An 18,978-nucleotide genomic window follows, 5' to 3' on the forward strand; every position below is an offset into this window, starting at 1 on the left:
CGCGGGCTCCGGGGCGGTTTCGCGGCGTCTCCACGCCCTCGCTACTCACAGCAGCCCCAGGAGGGTGAGCCTCGGGCCCCGCCTGCAGGCTTTGCACCCCGGGAGCTTAGTAGTAGGAAGTCCTTCTCCCCATGCCACCCAAAGCCTGGGAGTCCGAGAGTCTTGCAGATGTGGATGCACCCGGCCAGGAGGCCGAGTGCATGGACGACCTGGCAAAGGTGAGTTTCTGAGCCGGTTCCAGCCCGGCCAGATGTTGGCCTCTGGCGACCTGCCCAGGATGCTGTGGAGGGAGGAGCGGAGAGAGGCAGGTCCCGGGTGCGGGGCGAGCGTCCTCCATCCGGCTCCCGCGTTTCTGCAGCAACTTCGTGTCCCGTACAGCCAGCCCAAGAAGGAGTGACTGGAGAGGACCCGGGAGCCTCACTCTTAGGTGACAACGACTATGCCCTTTCCCCCGGCCCATTCCCGTGGACCACCGCTGGAACCCTGAACTGTCTTCACACACACACACACCCACCACCACCACCACCAGCTGTTTGCACCACAGTCTCCATCTGCAAGTAACTAACTTGCTCCTTTGCAAAAGGGTTGTCGATCATGCCATCGCCAATCACATTGATGAATTGTTTGCTGGGGTCTCCTCTGACTCCCCGCCCCGCATCCCCCTTGCCCCACACCTCCCCTATCAAGTGTACTCAAACTCCGGGTTCCACCTGTGGCCTCTGCCAGGACACCACGACGCCCCGCCCTCCTCGAGCTGCGGCAGCTAAAATCTGGAGCCACGGAGTTTCCATTTCTGCAGAAAACGAAGTTGAGCATGCTCAGCGGCCATGGCGAAGTTTGGTCTGAAACTAGTTCTTGCGTAGACTGTCGGCTCCATAGCCTTTTCTGTCAAGCCCGACTATGCACAGGACTATTTCCCCTGGGAGTAGGGAGGGGGAAATCAGGAGGAGGACACATTGCCATTTCAACTCATCTAGCAGGACTCTTTTCTTCCCAGTCCTGGGGGGGACGGGTCCTACTCTTTCTACCCGAGCATTATCACCTTAAAACTCCTTCCAATCAGTCTCTAAACTCCCCTTCCCCTACCCACTTCACCCTCTCTTCTGTTTGTCCCGATTTCATTCCTACATTCTCACAGAAGACCCCTGGACTTTGAACCTCCACCCCTTTTCTTTCATTCTTGCATTCCAGAAACATATATATACCTCATTTTCTGCCACCCTTCCTAGAAAATTGTCATTCCTGACTAAGAGATGTGTGTAAAAGTTAGCAAGTCACTATCTTTGCAAGTTTTCTAACTGGTTTTTAAAAAATAATGTGTTCGAGACCAGCCTAGGCAACTTGGTGAGACCTCATCTCTACAATAAATCAAAAAAATAAGCCAGGCATGGTTGCATGCACCTGTAGTTCCAGCTACTTGGAAGGCTGAGGTGGAAGGATCGCCGGAGCACAGCAGGTCGTGGTGGCCGTGAGCATGCCATTGTACTCCACTCTGGGTGACAGAGTGAGACTCCAACTCAAAAAAATAAAAATAAAAAAGTAATAATAAGGGCCGACTCTCTTGACGTAATCTAATGTTGATTTCCAAAGGTTATCACACTCAATTATTTCAATAAACACCAAATGTGGCTTTTGGTTTTTTGGTTCTGTGGGGTTTTTTGTTTTTTGTTTTTTTGTCAGAGTCTCACTCTGTCACTCAGGCTGGAATGCAGTGGCATGCTCATGACCACCGTAGCCTCCACCTGCTGGGCTCAGGCAATCCTTCTGCCTCAGCCTTCCAAGTAGCTGTAACTGCAGGCATGTGCCACTACCCCCGGCTAATTTTTCTTGATTTATTGTAGAAACGAGGTCTCACCAAGTTGCTGGTCTTGAAACCCTGAGTTCAGGCAATCTTCTCTCCCCATCCCCACCCCCACCAAAGTGCTGGAATTACAGGCGTGAGCCACCGCACCAAGCACCAAACGTGTTTAAAGACATCTAATCTTTTAAAAATTCAGACCTCAATAAACATTCCTTGTGTACTTCTCTATGGTGCTTAATTTCTCTGTGTTATTATTTTTGTATCACCATAATCCCACAGAGCTTGTGTCCACTTGCTTTGTAGATCCAGGAAACTACCACAGTGACATAAACACACTAAATGATCAACAGATTTTGGTTGAATTAAGTCTTTGGGTAATCAGAGGTAGAATTCGTGCCTTTCCTTGTTTCCAAGCAACTGCCAAGAACTTGAAACCACCTAGTAAAAGAGGAAAAAATGAAATCAACACCTTGTCAACTATAGGATTCCAATTAACTTTTTATTCGCCTGCAGAATTCTAGAGTTTTCTGCTTGATATATTTTCTAGGTTCTTTCCCCATATACAAATGAGTTTCACTCATTTAAACAAAATTTAAAATGCCATCTAAATCAATTTCTTTGGAATACTGTAATGTTTGCATTCATTTTGCTGTGAACCATTTTTCACAGCCTTTGAGCCTAAAGAGATCTGTGTTTGAACTCTGGCTATGCTATCTAATAGAATTGAACAGTCTACTTAACTTTTATAAGCCTCAGTTTTTTCATCTTGTTATCAGGATTAAATAGGATAATATATGTAAAATGCTTAGCAGAAATCAGAAATACATCAGTTTGATCAGTAAATATTCACTATGCGGCCAGGCTCGGTGGCTCAGTTATAATCCCAGCACTTTGGGAAGGCGAGGCAAGTGGATTGCCTGAGCCTGCAGGTTCGAGACCCACTCGGGCAAATTGGCAAGACGAGTCTCTACAATAAATCAAAAATTAGCCAGGCGTAGTAGCGCGCACCTGTAGTTCCGGCTACTTGGAAGGCTGAGGCGGAAGGATCGCCAGAACCTAGCAGAGCAAGGCTGCAGTTACTGGGAGCGTGCCATTGCACTCCAGTCTGGGTGACAGAGTGAGAATCCAACTCAAAAAAATACAAATAAAATTATATTTATATGTATATATTCACTATGCATTTTGAGCCAGACACCAAGGTGGCCCCTAACATTTTCCAAATCCTGGTTGATCTTTGTAACCAACTTCTTTTTCTCTCTCGGCTCACTCACTTTGGGGGAGTCAGCTGCCATGTCAAGCAGCCCAGTAGAAAGGTCTGCATGACAAGGATTTGAGGACTGCTGACAAGGGCTAGTAAGAAACAGAGGTTTCTTGCCAGTTGTCATGTGAGTGAAACCATCTTGGAAGTCAACTCTCTAGCCCTCATCAAGTGTATTTTTTAGTTCTGGGATTTCCATTTAGTTCTTTCTTATAGTTTCTATTTCTTTGATGAGATCCCCTATGGGTTCTTTCATTGAATGTGTTTCTTTACATACTTATAGTTATAATAGTTGCTTTAAACTCCTTGTTGGCAAATTCCAACACCTGGGTCATCTCAGTGTCACTCTCTCTTTATTGCCTTTTTTTTAAAGTGTAGGCCACATTTTCCTGTCTCTTTATATGCATACTAATTTTGGATTGTGTCCTGAATATTGTGAATGATAGAATCTCTGGATTCTGTTATAGTCCTCCAAAAAGTCTTTATTTTTTGTTTTGTTTCACAGCTAACTCGGATGAAATAAGCTCCAAACTCATATTTATGAATTATGAACCAATATTATTATTTATTCATTAATATGAATAAACTTAAACTCCAAACTCATATTTTCTCTGTGGTAGATGATGTTCAGTTATTTTATTTTTAATTAGGCTGTTTAAAAGCTGAACTACACATTCAGAATTTAGAGGCCAGTCAGAGACTTGGACTGTTTATGTGCAGAATTTGGAGCTTCTATTTTCACTCAATCCCTTCTGAGGTTCTCATCTCTCACTTTCCAGCTGCCATGGTCACCATCACTCTGATCAGTGGTACCTTGAGCCAATCAGACTGCTCTAAACATGTGTTTTAGCTGACCTATATAGTGACCTATAATGTCAAAGTTATAAAAGCAGAAAACTCACTCTTCTTCTAAGTGTAGATTCTCCTGCAGTTTCTACTCAGTTTTGGTCATTCTCCAGGACCTTCAAATAGTTTATTTTTATACTTTCTTCAGCATTATTGTTCTTAACTGTGGAAAGGTTAGTCATATAAGGACCACTCAGCTGTTACTGAAAGAAAAAGCACTATTCCTTGCTCTTTATAAATTATAACAATCTATTTCTTTAGCTTCACAGATTGTAACAGTATGTGATACTCCAACTTTTCTGGTTAATAAGATTTTAATTTAATCTTCCATTCAGAGAAGTAATAAATGAGCAGTTTGAGTGTCGTCTGCTTTTCTATTTTCCTCAGTCTCTAAATAAATGTGCTAATGGTGAGTCAAATATTGAAAAACACTTTGTCTTAGTGGAAATCTGTTGTGTAGGATGGTGTAAAGAAGACATGATTCTGCATTGAATTTTGCATCTGCCTCTACTAGAGATAATATCTTGGGTGAATCATATTTAACACCTGATAACATTTCTTAAAAAGAGATGAAAAATGTCACCCTCAAAGGGCTGATGAGAGGATTGTAGATTGTCAACGTAGTGGAAGGAGTTTTCTAGACTGTAAAGTACTATACATTAGGCATTAATCATTGTCAATACTATTTGATCAGTTATCAGCCAAGAGAAAGCTTACTGTGTGAGTGGTTTGTTTGTGTAAACAATAAGGGGGGGCAAAAAAGTATACACATCTTAAGTATGATGTTCACTCATAAGACGGCATTAAACAAATGAATCCTAGCATCACCATGTGACAGGCAGGACAGGCAAAGAAAATGGCAAAACATTTGAGCGAATGTCATACTACACATTGCTACCATAATTTAATTCAAATTTTAATACTAATACATAGATAACATCTCTTAAAATGTGTATACATTTTTGGCACCTCCTGTGTATAAATTACATATAAATTACGGGGTCAATAGATATGAGACTATAAAGTATTTCAGCAGGAAAAATATTATACCAAAGTAGCCCAGTCAAAACTAGATCTGCCACTGAATCCATGTTTTTCCAGGCTTCCACTTCAGCTTCATGATCTGCTTCTCCCAATAACACAGAAACATGCTGGTCGAAGCTTAAAGGAGCCTCACAAAACAGGCTTTTTCAGGTTGTGACTTTATATTTGTGTAATGCTTTACAGCTTAAAAAAGTACATTACCATGTCGTACACATACCATATGGTATAATAAAATATTATGCAGCCATAAAGAAGGACAAATATATGAACTTCACAGCAATTTGGATGAATTTGGAGTCAATTATACTTAGTGATCTATCACAGAAACAAAGAACAGAGTACCATATGTTCTCACTCATAAGCAGACCTTGAACAATTATAATACTGTAAGAAAGCATTTGGCAGTAATGGGAAACTGTCGGTGGGGGGTGGGATTGGCAGTTGAGGGAAACTGTTGAGGGAGGGTCATACCTCATCAACAATGGTACCTCCTTAATCAATGTATGTCTACCCCTGAGTTGTACCCCACATCTTTATAATAAATAATAATAATAATAATAAAGTACATTACCATACATCTCCTCACCTGATCAAAATGTACTTTTAATCATTTAAATAAACACAGGAGCCTTGTTTGTTTTCTATCTTAATCCACAAAAGATTTAAGAAAATCAATTAGATTAGTCACTTCTATCACTGTTATAGTTACAGTTCCTACAATATAAATTATTTCAGTATGAACATTGTTTTCACTGAAGGCCAAAGTCTACTTTGAAATAATAAGAAAAAATGATACCTATGAGCAAAGCTGTTCTTTCTTTTTTTCTTTTTTTTGAGTTGGAGTCTCACTCTGTTGCCCAGGCTGGAGTACAGTGGCACACTCACTGCCACCGCAGCCTCAACCCGCTAGGTTCAGGCAGTCCTTCCTCCTCAGCCTTCCATTTAGCTGGAACTATAGGCACATGCCACCACATCTGGCTAAAAACTGTTCTTTCTAATGAACAATGTTATTCGAACAATTTAAAGACCATTAGTGATAAAAGTATGTTTATCAATTAACTAACATAAGCCTGAAAGATGTCATATTTCTCCAGTCAAGTTTAAACTACTATATTCATAAAATTGATGCAAACTTGACACCTTTTAGACCCAGTCAAATTAAAATGTTATGAGGTTATTGAAAGAAAACTGTTAATTTTCAGACTAACTTTAAAATATAATCATATTTATTTATTTCAGAGATCTACACAACTCTAATTTATTTATACTATTTTCCACTATTGGGTCAACTAACAAATCTACTTTATTTACCACCTTCTTCCCATAAAATACAAGGGAGAAATGTTTTCAAACAGCATCAATTTGTTGTAAAAATTTCATTAATATGTGAGTACAAAAAAATACATTAATTTTTGTTAATTCTAGCACCATAAAAGATATGAAATGCTCTATTTTAGTTTTATAAAATAGTGTGAGAATAATTGGTACTAATTCTCCTTTCAATGCTCAGTAGTGAAGTCATCGAGGCCTGGACTTTACTTTGTTGGGAGACTTTTACTACTGATTCATTCTCATTATTTGTTATTTGCTTACCTGTTCAAGTTTTTTTGTTTCTTTTTGGTTCAATCTTGGTAGGTTGTATGTGTCCAGGAATTTATTTGTTTTGCTCTAGTTCTTTAAATTTATTAACATATAGTTTGGATTTGGTTTGTTCTTGCTTTTCTAGTTCCTTAAGTTGCATCACTAGGTCTTTATTTGAACTATTTCTAGTTTTTTGATATAGGCACTTATTGCTATAAACTTGCCCCTTAATTCTGCTTTTGCTGTGTTCCATAGGTTTTGGTATGTGTGTTTTATTTTCATTTAGTTCAAGGAATTCTTTAATTTCATTCTTTATTTCTTTCTCCACCTATTTGTCATTCAGGAGCTTAATTTTCATGTATTTGTATAGTTTCAATGTTCCTCTTTTTACTTTAGCTTTATTCTATTGTTGTCTGAGAAGACAGATGATATGATTTTGATTTTTAAAAATTATGCCGGGCTCGGTGGCTCAGCCTGTAATTCCGCGCCTTTGGGAGGCTGAGGTGAGTGGATTGCCTGAGCCCACGGGTTCAAGGCCCGCCTGGGCAGCGAGACCTCGTCTCTACAATAAATCAAAAAATCAGCCGGGTGTGGTAGCGCGTGCCTATAATTCCAGCTACTTGGAAGGCTGAGGCGGAAGGATCGCCAGAGCCCAGCAGGTCGAGGCTGCAGTGGCACTGCACTTCAGTCTGGGCGACAGAGTGAGACTCCAACTCAAAAAAAAAAAAAAATTATCTTGAGACTTGTTTTGTGTTCCAGTATATGGTCATTCCTGAAGAATGTTCCATGTGCTGATGAAAAGAATTAAATATTCTCCAACTTTGGGGGAAAATATTCTGTAAATATCTGTTAGGGAGGGTCATTTGGTATATAGTGCAGTTTATAGCCAATGTTTCTTTGTTGATTTTCTGTCTAGATGGTCTGTTCAATGCTGAATAGTGTGTCAAGTACTCAACTTTTATTGTATTGAGGTCTCTCCTTTAAATCTAACAATATTTGCTTTATATGTTCAAGTGCTCCAGTTCTAAGTGCATGTATATTTATTATTATTATATTCTCTTGCTGAATTGGTCCCTTTATTATTATGCAATGTCCTTCTTTGTGTTTTTGTACAGTTTGTGACTTAAAGTCTGTTTTGTCTGTTATAAGTATAGCTATAGCTACTCTTGCTTGCTTTTGGTTTCCATTCTCATGTAATAATTTTGTTTCACTCCTTCTCTTATACTCTGTGTGTCTTTTCAGGTGAGGTGAATTTCTTGTGGGCAGCATATAGTTGGATCTTATTGTTTTTGATTCATCCATTCTATATCTTTTAGGTAGGAATTTAATCTATTTAAATTCAAGGTTATTATTGATAAGTAAGGACTTATTAATGTCTTTTTTTATTGTTTTCTGGTTGTTTTATGTATCCTTTGTTCCTTACTTCCTCTCTTTTTGTTTATTTTTGCTATTTTGTTGTTTTCTGTACTGATGAATATTGATTTCTTTCCCTTTCTTGTTTTAGTATCAGTTCTAACAGTGAGTTTGTTAGTTTCACGTGTTTTCATCATGGTGGTTATCATTTTTTAATTTCCAGATTTTTAAAAATCTTTCTTGGGCATTTCTTGTAAAGCCAGGCTTATGGTTATGATTTCCTTTAGTTTTTACTTGTCTTTGAAAGATTGTATTTCTTCTTCATTTCAGAAGGATAGCTTTGCTGAGTATAACATGGCTGGCAGTTATTTGTTGTTTTTTTTCTGTCAATACTTTGAACATATAATTCCATTTCTCCTGGCCTGTAAGGTTTCTGCTGAGAAATCTGGTGTTAGTCTAATAGGAATTTCCTTATATGTTGCCTGATGTTTTTCTCTCATTGCTTTAAGAATTATTTATTTGTCTTTGACTTTTGGCAGTTTCACTATACTGTGTCTCACAGAGGACCTATTTGGGTTAAATCTATTTGGGGTTCCTTGAGCTTCCTAGACCTAGATGACAATCTCTCTCTCAAGACTTGGGAAATTTTCAGCTATTATTTCATTAATATTGTTATATAGCATTATGTCCTCACCTTTTCCCTTCTGTTCTTCTTCTAGAATGTTCATAATATGAAATATGAACATTTGTTCACTTTATGGTATTCCATACATTCTGCAGTTTTCTCCATTTCTTCGCTGTTTTTCATTCTTCTCACTGTCTTCCTTTTTTTTGTTTTGTTTTCCTGTGTTATTTCAGAAGACCTGTCTTCAAGTTCAGAAATTCTTTCTTCTGCTTGGTCTAGTATGATGCTGAAACTCTTGATTGCTTGATTGTATTTTTTATTTCATTCATTGAATTCTTCAGCTCTAGGATTTCAGTTTGGTTCTTTTTATAGCTATCTCTTTGTTTAGTTTGTTTAATTTTTCATTCAAGTCATGAGTTGTTCTCCTGATTTTGTTGAACTGTCTGTATTATCTTGTATCTCACCAATTTTCCTCAAGATTATCATTTTGAATTTTTTTTCTGGCATTTCAAGTATTTGCTTGATTGGGGTCTATTACTGAAGAATTATTATTTTCCTTTGGAGGTGTTATGTTCCCTTGCCTTTTCATGTTTGATGTGTTACTGTGTTGATTTCTAGGCATCTGGTGGAAAAGTTGCTTCTTCTAACATCATGTAATAAGTTTTATAGGGAAAGATTTATTCATATGAATATCTCTTGGGGTATAGGTTCAGTGTGGTGTGTTGGCCTTGGTTCTAGGTAGACACAGTAGAGTCCTGTGTAGTTTTTTCAGCTGCAATCCACACTAGTAGCATATTAGTCTTGAATATGATATCATGTTGTTTGAGAACAGTTCAACCAACAAATACCTGTGAAGACACTACTATTTGCAAGTCTTAAACTAATCAGTACTTGAACCCATACCAGACAGTTTTAATCTCTCTCAGACATGCTGAGTCACATGTCTTGGGGTCACAAATGGGGAAAATTCACATTAAAAGTACAACTTGCACCTAGAATATAAGGAAAGTTCACTTGACAGGCTTATTTTATTTTATTTTATTTTATTTTATTTATTTATTTATTTATTTATTTTAGTTGAAGTCTCACTCTGTGGCCCAGACCAGAGTGCAGTGGCATGCTCCCAGCCACTGCAGCCTTGACCTGCTGGGCTCCAGCGATCCTTCCGCCTCAGCCTTCCAAGTAGCCGGAACTACAGGTGTGCGCTACCACACCCAGCCAACTTTTTGATTTATTGTAGAGATGAGGTCTTACCAAATTGTCCAGGCTGGTCTCAAACCCGTGGGCTCAGGCAATCCACTCACCTCAGCCTCCCAAGGAGTGGGATTACAGGCTGAGCCACCAAGCCCGGTTGACAGGCTTATTTTAGATTTTTTTTTCCTTTAGAGTCAAATCTCACTCTGTTATGCAGGCTGGAGTACAGTGGCACAATCATTACTCACCACAGCCTCAACCTCTTGGGCTCAAGTGGTGGTTCTTCTACCTCAGCTTCCCAAGTAGCTGGGACTACAGGCATGCACCACAACACCTGGCTAATTGTTTTCATGTTTTGTAGAGACAAGGTCTTGCTATGTTGCTGAGACAGGTCTTGAATTCCTGGGCTCAAGAAATCCTCTCACTTCAGCCTCCCAGAGTACTGGAATTATAGGCATGAGCCACCATGCCCAATTTATTTTAGATTTGTTAATGCCTTAAGTGACATAGAATATAAGAAATTTCACATTTATAAGTAAAAGCTTAAATCAATTCCCTTCTAAGACATAAAATACAGTTGTTAGCTGGGTAAAATAGTGTGAAACTATAGTCTCAGCGACTTAGAAGCCTGAGATCGGAGGGTCCAATGAGCCCAAGAATTCAATTATAGAATGGACAACATACTGAAACTCCAAATCTAAAAAAAAAAAACAAGAAAGACAATTGTTAGTAAAGGACACTTAATTAGGAATTCAGTGAGTCTCAGTCCTGGAATTTCAACAGAATAGCATTGAACTTCAGAGGATTCATCTCATCTGTGTCCCAGTTTCCTTTCTCCAGCCAAAGCAGATGGATATAAAATCTCTGGCAACTCTTAAACAACTATAACTCTTCTTCTTCCTCAAAATGTCCTGCTATGAATGCCTTTTAGCAAAAATAAATAGCATAAAGTCCACCATAAGTAAATCCTCCTATCAAGTTTTCATTTTTGTAAATATTTTCTTTCATGATTCATACCCAGCATACTTCTATTTATCAATTATTACTTTTTCTTTCCCACTTCTCAAAGTAACTGTCATCATGAAATTCATTTACCTCAGAAAATCACCTGCCTATAGTCCCTTATCTTCCTTTCGTTATATATTCAACTAGCTTCTTATTTCTCTCTACTTTACTGAGAAGGAATCATGCAAAAGTAAGATTTGTTAAGAGTGATTGGTAGTATAAGTACTCAATAGTTAAATAATTTATCTAATAAAATGGACTCTCAGTAATTCATGGAAATGAAAGAGCAAAAAATATCAGACCTCCATAGTTGGGTCTATCTTTTTAATATTAAAACAGGTAATATTTATATAAAATACATGTTTTAATATTTATAAACATTTAATACATATAATACATTTAATTTTACATGTTTTGCTACTTACAACTTACATACTTTAGTATTTATATAATTTTTATTATAAACCTGAATGGATATAAATATCAATTTGATCAATTTCATCCCCTTTTGGAAGGCAAATGCAACTAAGCAGTGTCATAACTAAAGGCAGCCAACAAGAGAAAGGGGGGGAAAGAGACAATGTAATTCATAGGCAGGACACTCTAACCTGGGGAGATGACTGGAGCACAGTGTGACTCAGTTGGGAATAACAAACAAGTTATCCTCCAATTGTGGGCTGAGAGTGGTATTTTTTATTACCCCTTAATGTTCTATCTTGTCTTTGTCACTCCCTGAGGAAGGAAACTGTGGTGTGTATGTCTATAGACCAAAGAAAAGGAAGTGGAAAGTGTAACAAGGAGACAGCCAAAGGGAAAATGGTTTTAAAGAAACAAACTGAATCAGAGAAAAAAAATATAGCTGTAGCTAGAGTAGGAAATGAAAAGGTACTGATGGTGTGATAACTTGTAAGACTATGAAAAAAAAGTAATTATTACCATTACTACTATTTTTTGAATTGTGTTGAAACTCTATTACTGGTACAACCCATTACCCAGTTTAGCAATATTTATGCTCCCAAAGTGTCTAAGTCCCTTATATAAAGGCAGGACTAACTTTTTAATAAAAAGTAGTGATTGAGATTAGATAGCTCACAATCCTCAGGTTTGCTTTGTAAGACTATTTAAGCCATGTGTTATAGGCAGAGAATAATATGGGCCCAGTGATTTCCACCTCTTGTATTTATACTCTTGCACTATTTCCTCCCCTTGAGTGTTGACTGAACTTACTGAATTGCTTCTAATGAATAAAATACAGTAAAAGTCATTGGATGTCACTCCAGAGTTCAGATGTTATAAACACTATGGCTTCCACCTTGGGTGCTCCCTCACTCTCTCTTGGATTACTAGCTCTGGTGAAAGCCAGCTGCCATATCCTGACAGAGCCCTGTGGAATGGTCCACAGAAGTAAACTTAGAGCAGATTGCTATGGTTTGGCGCTGCTGAGTCCCATGTTGAAATTCTGTCATCAGTGTTGGAGGTGGGCCTGGTGGAAGGTGTTTGGATCATGGAAGTAGACTCTTCATGAATGGCTTGATGTCATTCTCACAGGAGTAAGTTCTCACTCTTAGTTCCTATGAGAACTGGTTATTGATAGTGCCTGGTACCACCTCCCCTCTCTCTTGCTTCCTCTCTTGCCACATGATCTGCATACACTTATTCCCCTTGCCCTTCCATCATGAGTGGAAGCAGCTTGAGGCCCCCATCAAATAAAGATTCTGGTGCCATGCCTCTTATAGAACTTGCACAGCTGTGGGCCAAATAAACCTCTTTTCTTCATAAATAGAAATTTTCTTTTTTCCTTTTTTTGAGTTGGAGTCTCACTCCATCGCCCCGACTGGAGTGCAGTGGCACGCCTCTGGCCACTGCAGCCTTGCCCTGCTGGGCTCCGGCGATCCTTTCGCCTCAGCCTTCCAAGTAGCCAGAGCTTCAGGAGCGCACTACCATGCCCAGCTAATTTCTTACTGTAGAGATGAGGTCTCGCCAAGTTGCCCAGGCGAGTCTCGAACCCGTGGACTCAGGCAATCCACTCGCCTCGGCCTTCCAAAGTGCTAGAATTAAAGATTGAGTCACCGAGCCCGGCCTAAAATTTTCTTTATCAATTACCCAGCCTCACATATTCCTTGATAGCAACACAAATGCATAAGACACAGATCCCCTGAAGCATCTCCACAGACATGTCAGTGAACTTGGAAGCAGATTCTCATCCAGCTCCACAGACATGTCAGTGAACTTGGAAGCAGATTCTCACCCAGCTCCAGCTGACATCTTGATGACAACCTCATGAGAGATTGACCTAAAACCACCCAGCTAAAATATTTCTAGATCTCTAACCCAAAGAAAATTTGAGAAAATAAATATTTATGTTTTAAGCTGCTAAATTTGGGGTACATTGAGCAGCAGTAGATAACTAAGGCAAACCATAGCAGATAACATGTAACATAGCAGAAATGCTATAGAAAGTGCAGTGGGAGAGCCAGAGTCATGGTGGACAAGAGAGAGATGAAAAGTACTCACTGAGCACCTATGTTATGAGAAGTTCCAGGCACTTTACAACTATATCTTGGCTTATTCTCATTGCACCATAACACTGGCATCATTATCCTCATGCTACACACAAGTAATCTAAAATCGAGGCTTAAGTAATTTTCCCAACATTACGCAGTAAGTAACAGATGCCAAGTTTTGAACTCTAGTCTATTACATCTGGAGCGCCAACCTCTACTACAAACATAATTTCAATAAAAAACAGAGCAAATACTTCATAACACTGGTAATGAGTAAAAACGTGCCCTGCTGAAGCTTTTAGACACATACCTAACATTTTATGTGATAAGAGCTGAAGTAGGGTATGAGCAGAATGCTGTGGGAATGTAAAAGAGCAACATCTCATCCTGCTTGTGATGTGTGAGGGTATTGAGAGCAAACCTCACAGAGGGGATTATGCTGGAAATTAACAGTACAGCCTCTCTGTTAGCCCTGGGAGTGGTCGGGCTCTGGAATTAGACTGATGTAAGTTCAGACCAGTACTAGTTCTGTGACCTGGACAAGTTACTTCTTGCTGCTGTGGTTTTCTTATCTGTGCTGATTAAGTTTGGAATGGATATATTAGTTTGGCAGAGTCAGGTACATAGCAAGCACTTCATAGCTGTTCACAATTAATAATACTATCATTACTGTTTTCAGAATTGACTGTCTCTTGATAAATGTGTAATTACTAATACTATTTTTTTCCCCTCATCAGAGTAGTTTTGTTTGTTTGGTTGTTGTTGTTTTAGGGAAGAAAAAAATATTCCCCTGCAATAATTGGGTAAGACTTAAGGGAAGAAAAAAGAGAATATGAGAATATGAGAAAAGGAAAAAGAGGTAAAAACAAAAGGTCTATGTTTGTCAGATAATGATTATGTGAGGCAAATGAACAGAGCTGGGAGCGGAGGCAGGGAGGGAGTCTGACATGTGGATTCTCTGTGGCGAGCAAGACTATATTTTATTCATATTTATATTGTCAAGAACAGTATCGGGTTCACAGTCATTAAGTGAACATACAATGAACTCATTCATTCTTTCATTCAGTGAATACTAACTAAAACATACTGTACACCATCATGTTTCCATGAGGGTAGCGTTGTGGAGCTTATGTTCTAACGAGGTAAGACAAGCAGTCAACATGTTACATAAAAAATGGAACCACATATGTAAAGTGTGAATATATTTGGAATATGATAACTGCTAGGAAGATGTTAAAACAGAAAAATATTCTGGAAAGATGAAGGAGGGTGGTGTGCTGCTTTAGCTAAGGTGATGAGGCAAGTCTTAGTTGAAGGAGGAGCAAGAGATGCTGGAGGTGACCACAGCATGCCTCCCTACCCCCAGTGCCCTGTCTTGGCCAGAACCTGTTACATTCTCACCCATGTGTTGAACTGAGGGAGAGAAAAGGAACAGGGAAACTGGTGTTGGTTAGTTTAAGAGTGTCTGACCAATTAACTTCTAAAATGTAATGGCTATTATTTTTTTGCAGACAGTTAAAAATGCTAAATCATTGTTAATAATGAAGCAAGAGTACGCCCCAGAATTCCAAACAGGTTCTTCTCCACCCACACTGATCTGTAGTCCTCCCATATTGTTTGTAGCAGGGAGGTGGTTGAGGAGCCTAGAATGCACTTGCATGACCCTGAGAGGGATTCCTTTTTAAATTTTATACCCAAGGCACCTCAGCTGCCTCACCTTAGTCCCGGTCATGATTGGTTGGTTGGTTGATTGAGTTTTGCTTTTGCATTGTAATGACTTTTTTAAAAAATAATACATGTGGCCAGGTACGGTGGCTCACACCTATAATCCCCGGACTTTGGAAGGCTGAGGATTGCTTGAGCCCAAGAGTTTGAGACAAGCCTATGCAATAATAGTGAGACCTCATCTCTACAAAAAATTAAAAAATTAACTGGGCATGGTGGCATGCACCTGTAGTCCCAGCTACTAGACAGGCTGAGGCAGAAGGATCACCTGGGCCCAGAAGGTCAGGCTGCCTTGAGCTGTGATTGTGCCACTGCACTCCAGCCTGGGCAACAGAGTGAGACCTCCCTGCTACACACACACACACACACACACACACACACACACACACACACACACACAAATGCTTATTATTTAAAATGTCAATCAATAAAAAAATTTAAGAAGAAAGTAATGAAGCACCCCAACTCCTAACTATGCAGAAACAGCTAGCATTAGCAATTTGCAAACATCATTGCAGACTTCTCTGCATGCATAGAGAGAGAGATAGGGACAGGAAGTTGGCAAATATATGAGCAATGTAAATAGTCAAGAGATAAACAGGTATGAATGTAAATTATTTTATAAAGGTACAATACTATATGTGATTTTTTTAAAGAAAAAAACTTTAAATTTGATTGTGCTTTCACTTAACCAAAGAGAAAGTTAAAAAAAAGTCATTGAACCTCAGGTAAATGTTTCTTTATCCAAAGGATATTAATTCCCAAAGGATCCTTTTAAAATTAAAGAAAAATAGTTACTAGAATTATTCAAGTTTGGAGAGTGTTAGAGAGAATATGAGGGGCAGGAGAAGGAGGCTATACTTTTCTTTTTTTTGAGTTGGAGTCTCACTCTGTTGCCCAAACTGCAGTGCAGTGGCCGCTCCCGGCCACCGCAGCCTTGACCACCGCCGCCTCCGGCTATCCTTCTGTCTCAGTCTTCCAAGTAGCTGGAACTACAGGTGCACGCTACCATGCCTGGGAGTTTTTGATTTATTGTAGAGACAGTTCTTGCCAAGTTGCCCGGGCGGGTCTTGAACCCGCGGACTCAGGCAATTCTCTCACCTCAGCCTCCCAAAGTGCTAGGATTACAGGTTGAGCCACCGAGCCTGGCCAAGGCTATACTTTTCAAATGTAGGCAGTATTTATTTGCTCCAACTAAGAAAGATGAGGTGATTAGACAAACCACTTACCCTTCCTCCAAACTTCCAGTTTTTTATTATTTTATACTCTATTCTGCAACCATACTTGGTCCAGTAACTACAGAGCAATTAGTTTTTCAGAATGCTATGTTTTGAATGTATGTGTCTCCCCAAAATTCATACATTGAATTATTAACCCCCCAAATTAATGGTATTAGGAAGTGAGAACTTTGAGAGGTGATTAGGTCATGAGGGCGGAGGTCTCACTTGTAGCATTAACGTCCTTATAAAAGAGCCCCTGAGAGCTGCCCGACCCTTTTTCTTTTTTCTTTTTTCTTTTTTCTTTTTTTTTTTGCCCTTCCACCATGTGAGACACATAGAAGTCACCATATATGAGAAAATGGGCCCTCACCAGACACTAAATCTGCTGGTTCCTTGAGCTTGGCTTTTCAGCCTCCAGAACTGCAAAAAATAAATTTCTGTTGTTATAAATTACCCAGTCTCACATATTTTGTTATAGGCAACACAAATGAACGAAGACAAGGCTTGATTAGATTCGTGCTGAACATTTATACTCCATAGATGATACTTTGTACTTCATTTTACAACTTGAGGAGATTGGTGATGCTAAATGTTGTTACTTGGATAAAGTGGTCACCATCAGATTCCTCCGTTGTAAGAACATGTGTCCTTTAAAAAAAAAATAAAAGCCGGGCTCGGTGGCTCAGCCTGTCATCCCACGCCTTTGGGAGGCTGAGGTGAATGGATTGCCTGAGCCCGCGGGTTCGAGACCCGCCGGGCAGCGAGACCTCATCTCTGCAATAAATCAAAAAATCAGCCGGGCGTGGTAGTGCGCGCCTGTAATTCCGGCTTCTTGGAAGGCTGAGGCGGAAGGATCGCCAGAGCCCAGCAGGTCGAGGCTGCGGTGGCCGGGAGCGACAGAGTGAGACTCCAACTCAAAAAAAGAAAAAGAAAAACAAGTAATTCATAGCGTGATACTTAGGCACCGCATAAATATTATATTCTTTAACAACCTATTACCTCATGATTTTAGCATTTATTGATGATCCTTGCCTGCATCAGTTATCAATGGAAATATCAAAAATGATTTTGTAATCCTGTTATTCCTTCTAAATTTGCAAGTTGGCATTCTTCTGTGAAGAGCTTTCTCTCATTTACTAGAGATGAACTAGGATCACTGATTTTTAAAACTGCAGCCTTTGCTGACCATTGATATCACCACCAGAGCTGCTCCTTTACAGTTTTGAAGATTGTGCTTTGTACCACTCTGGGGGTGGAGTACCCTTGACAGAGTGGTCACTGTAGACTTAGATAAAAGTTATGACAATTTTTTGGAACACAGCAGAAAAGCATCTTGAGGAACTGGTCCCTTTTCTGATTTACACAGAGTCACATTTGGGCTAGTGTCTGGGATTTATGTACACCGATCCCTGGAAACCACTCCAGAGTCTGCTCTGTTCCCTAAGTGAACAAAACTTCTTCTTCCCCAAAACTCTGTCCTATTAGACATATTTCCCCGTTCTTAGCTTCTTACCTACAATCCTTTACCCTCTGCTGGAAAAGTACCGAGGCAATGCTGTCAACAACTTGGATGTTTCCTGGAGTGAAGGAAGAAGGGGAAGGTACCTGTCAGTCACTGCCCCCAAGGCCCTTGATGTTTCATACACTCTATGCATCAGGATTTGTCTCTTCTGTCCCATGTAGGAGTAATCAGTATCCACCATTCATTTCTTTATCTTTTTTATGCTTCTAACAGACTATAATGCTGTACCTTTTGCAATGGAGTTACTGGCAACCAAGAGAAATTGCAAGACATCTCATTCAAAAACCTTTGAATATAAAGTCAGTACTTCTGGTTGAAAACAGTGTACAGCTGACAGGACAAAGAGAGCTCATTCTACTGGGCGCATTAAACATCTGCAGGGTCCCTCTATTCCTGGATCACCTAGAGCAACTGTCTGCTTAAAAGCTGTCACGTCCACCCCCCTTGTGTCCTATGTTAAAGCAACTCACAGAGTGATAGACATTTTGCTGTTTTTCTCTTTCCCTTTTTCTCAGGGAGCCTATTGGCAATTGCCACCTTTCGTTGACAAGGTCCTTTTGCCACAGCATGACTGAAGGCAGTTGCCTGCAGGAGAGTTCAACCATTTTAGGAACAGGGCGACAGTTCTCTGCTCTGATTTCTCCTGGCTACCACTTTTGTTGTAAAACTTTTCCAAGACTTGGGGGGTGGTTATTTCTTCTTGTGCCATCATGACAATTTTCTTTTCTCACTATGAGTGCTGTTGCATATAATTAAGCTCTGCACTCCAGAATAAAGACAGAGGTGGTGATTACATTACCATCAGCTGAATGCCACCAACTCTCTCCCTGTGAGAGTTAGAGAAGCTCATGTGGTGACTTTCATTTTTGTTTGCTTTTAGCAGAACTCAGTCGATACACCCATGAAGCATTTCAGTTTAGAAACTGAAAGTCAGGTTTGAACCACCATCTGTCTCTAAGAGTTTCCAACCTTGGTGCTATTAACGTTTTGGATTGGATAACCCTTTATTGTATGGGAAGGAGTGTCCCATGCATTGTGGGATGTTTAACAGCATCGCTGCCTCCACCCACAAGATGCCAACAACAACCCCCCCTCCCTAAGTTGTCAAGTTGTAACAACCAAAATTATCACCAATTATTACCCAATATCCTCTGGGGGCGCAAAATTGCCTCCAGTTGAAAATCACTCAAATTGGGAAGGTATTGATATAGATTGTGTTTAATTTGTAACGTACATTTTATTGTTTCATTCTTTCCTTTAAAAGTATCACCAAAGCCAGGCTCGGTGGCTCAGCCTGTAA

General features: G+C 39.7%; 1 pseudogene across 1 annotated transcript in view; it reads left to right on the forward strand.

Moving 5' to 3' along the window:
- Positions 1 to 594: 594 nt before the first annotated feature.
- LOC103262316 overlaps positions 595 to 18,978 on the forward strand; it is a 61,252-nt pseudogene continuing 42,868 nt past the window's right edge. The window contains exon 1 of the transcript XR_002482074.1: positions 595 to 835. The product of XR_002482074.1 is annotated as a protein NDRG3-like (transcript). The remainder of the gene's footprint in view (positions 836 to 18,978) is intronic.

The sequence above is a fragment of the Carlito syrichta genome, unplaced genomic scaffold, assembly GCF_000164805.1.
Source record: "Carlito syrichta isolate Samal-C Ts95f unplaced genomic scaffold, Tarsius_syrichta-2.0.1 Scaffold304445, whole genome shotgun sequence".
Taxonomy (NCBI): domain Eukaryota; kingdom Metazoa; phylum Chordata; class Mammalia; order Primates; family Tarsiidae; genus Carlito; species Carlito syrichta.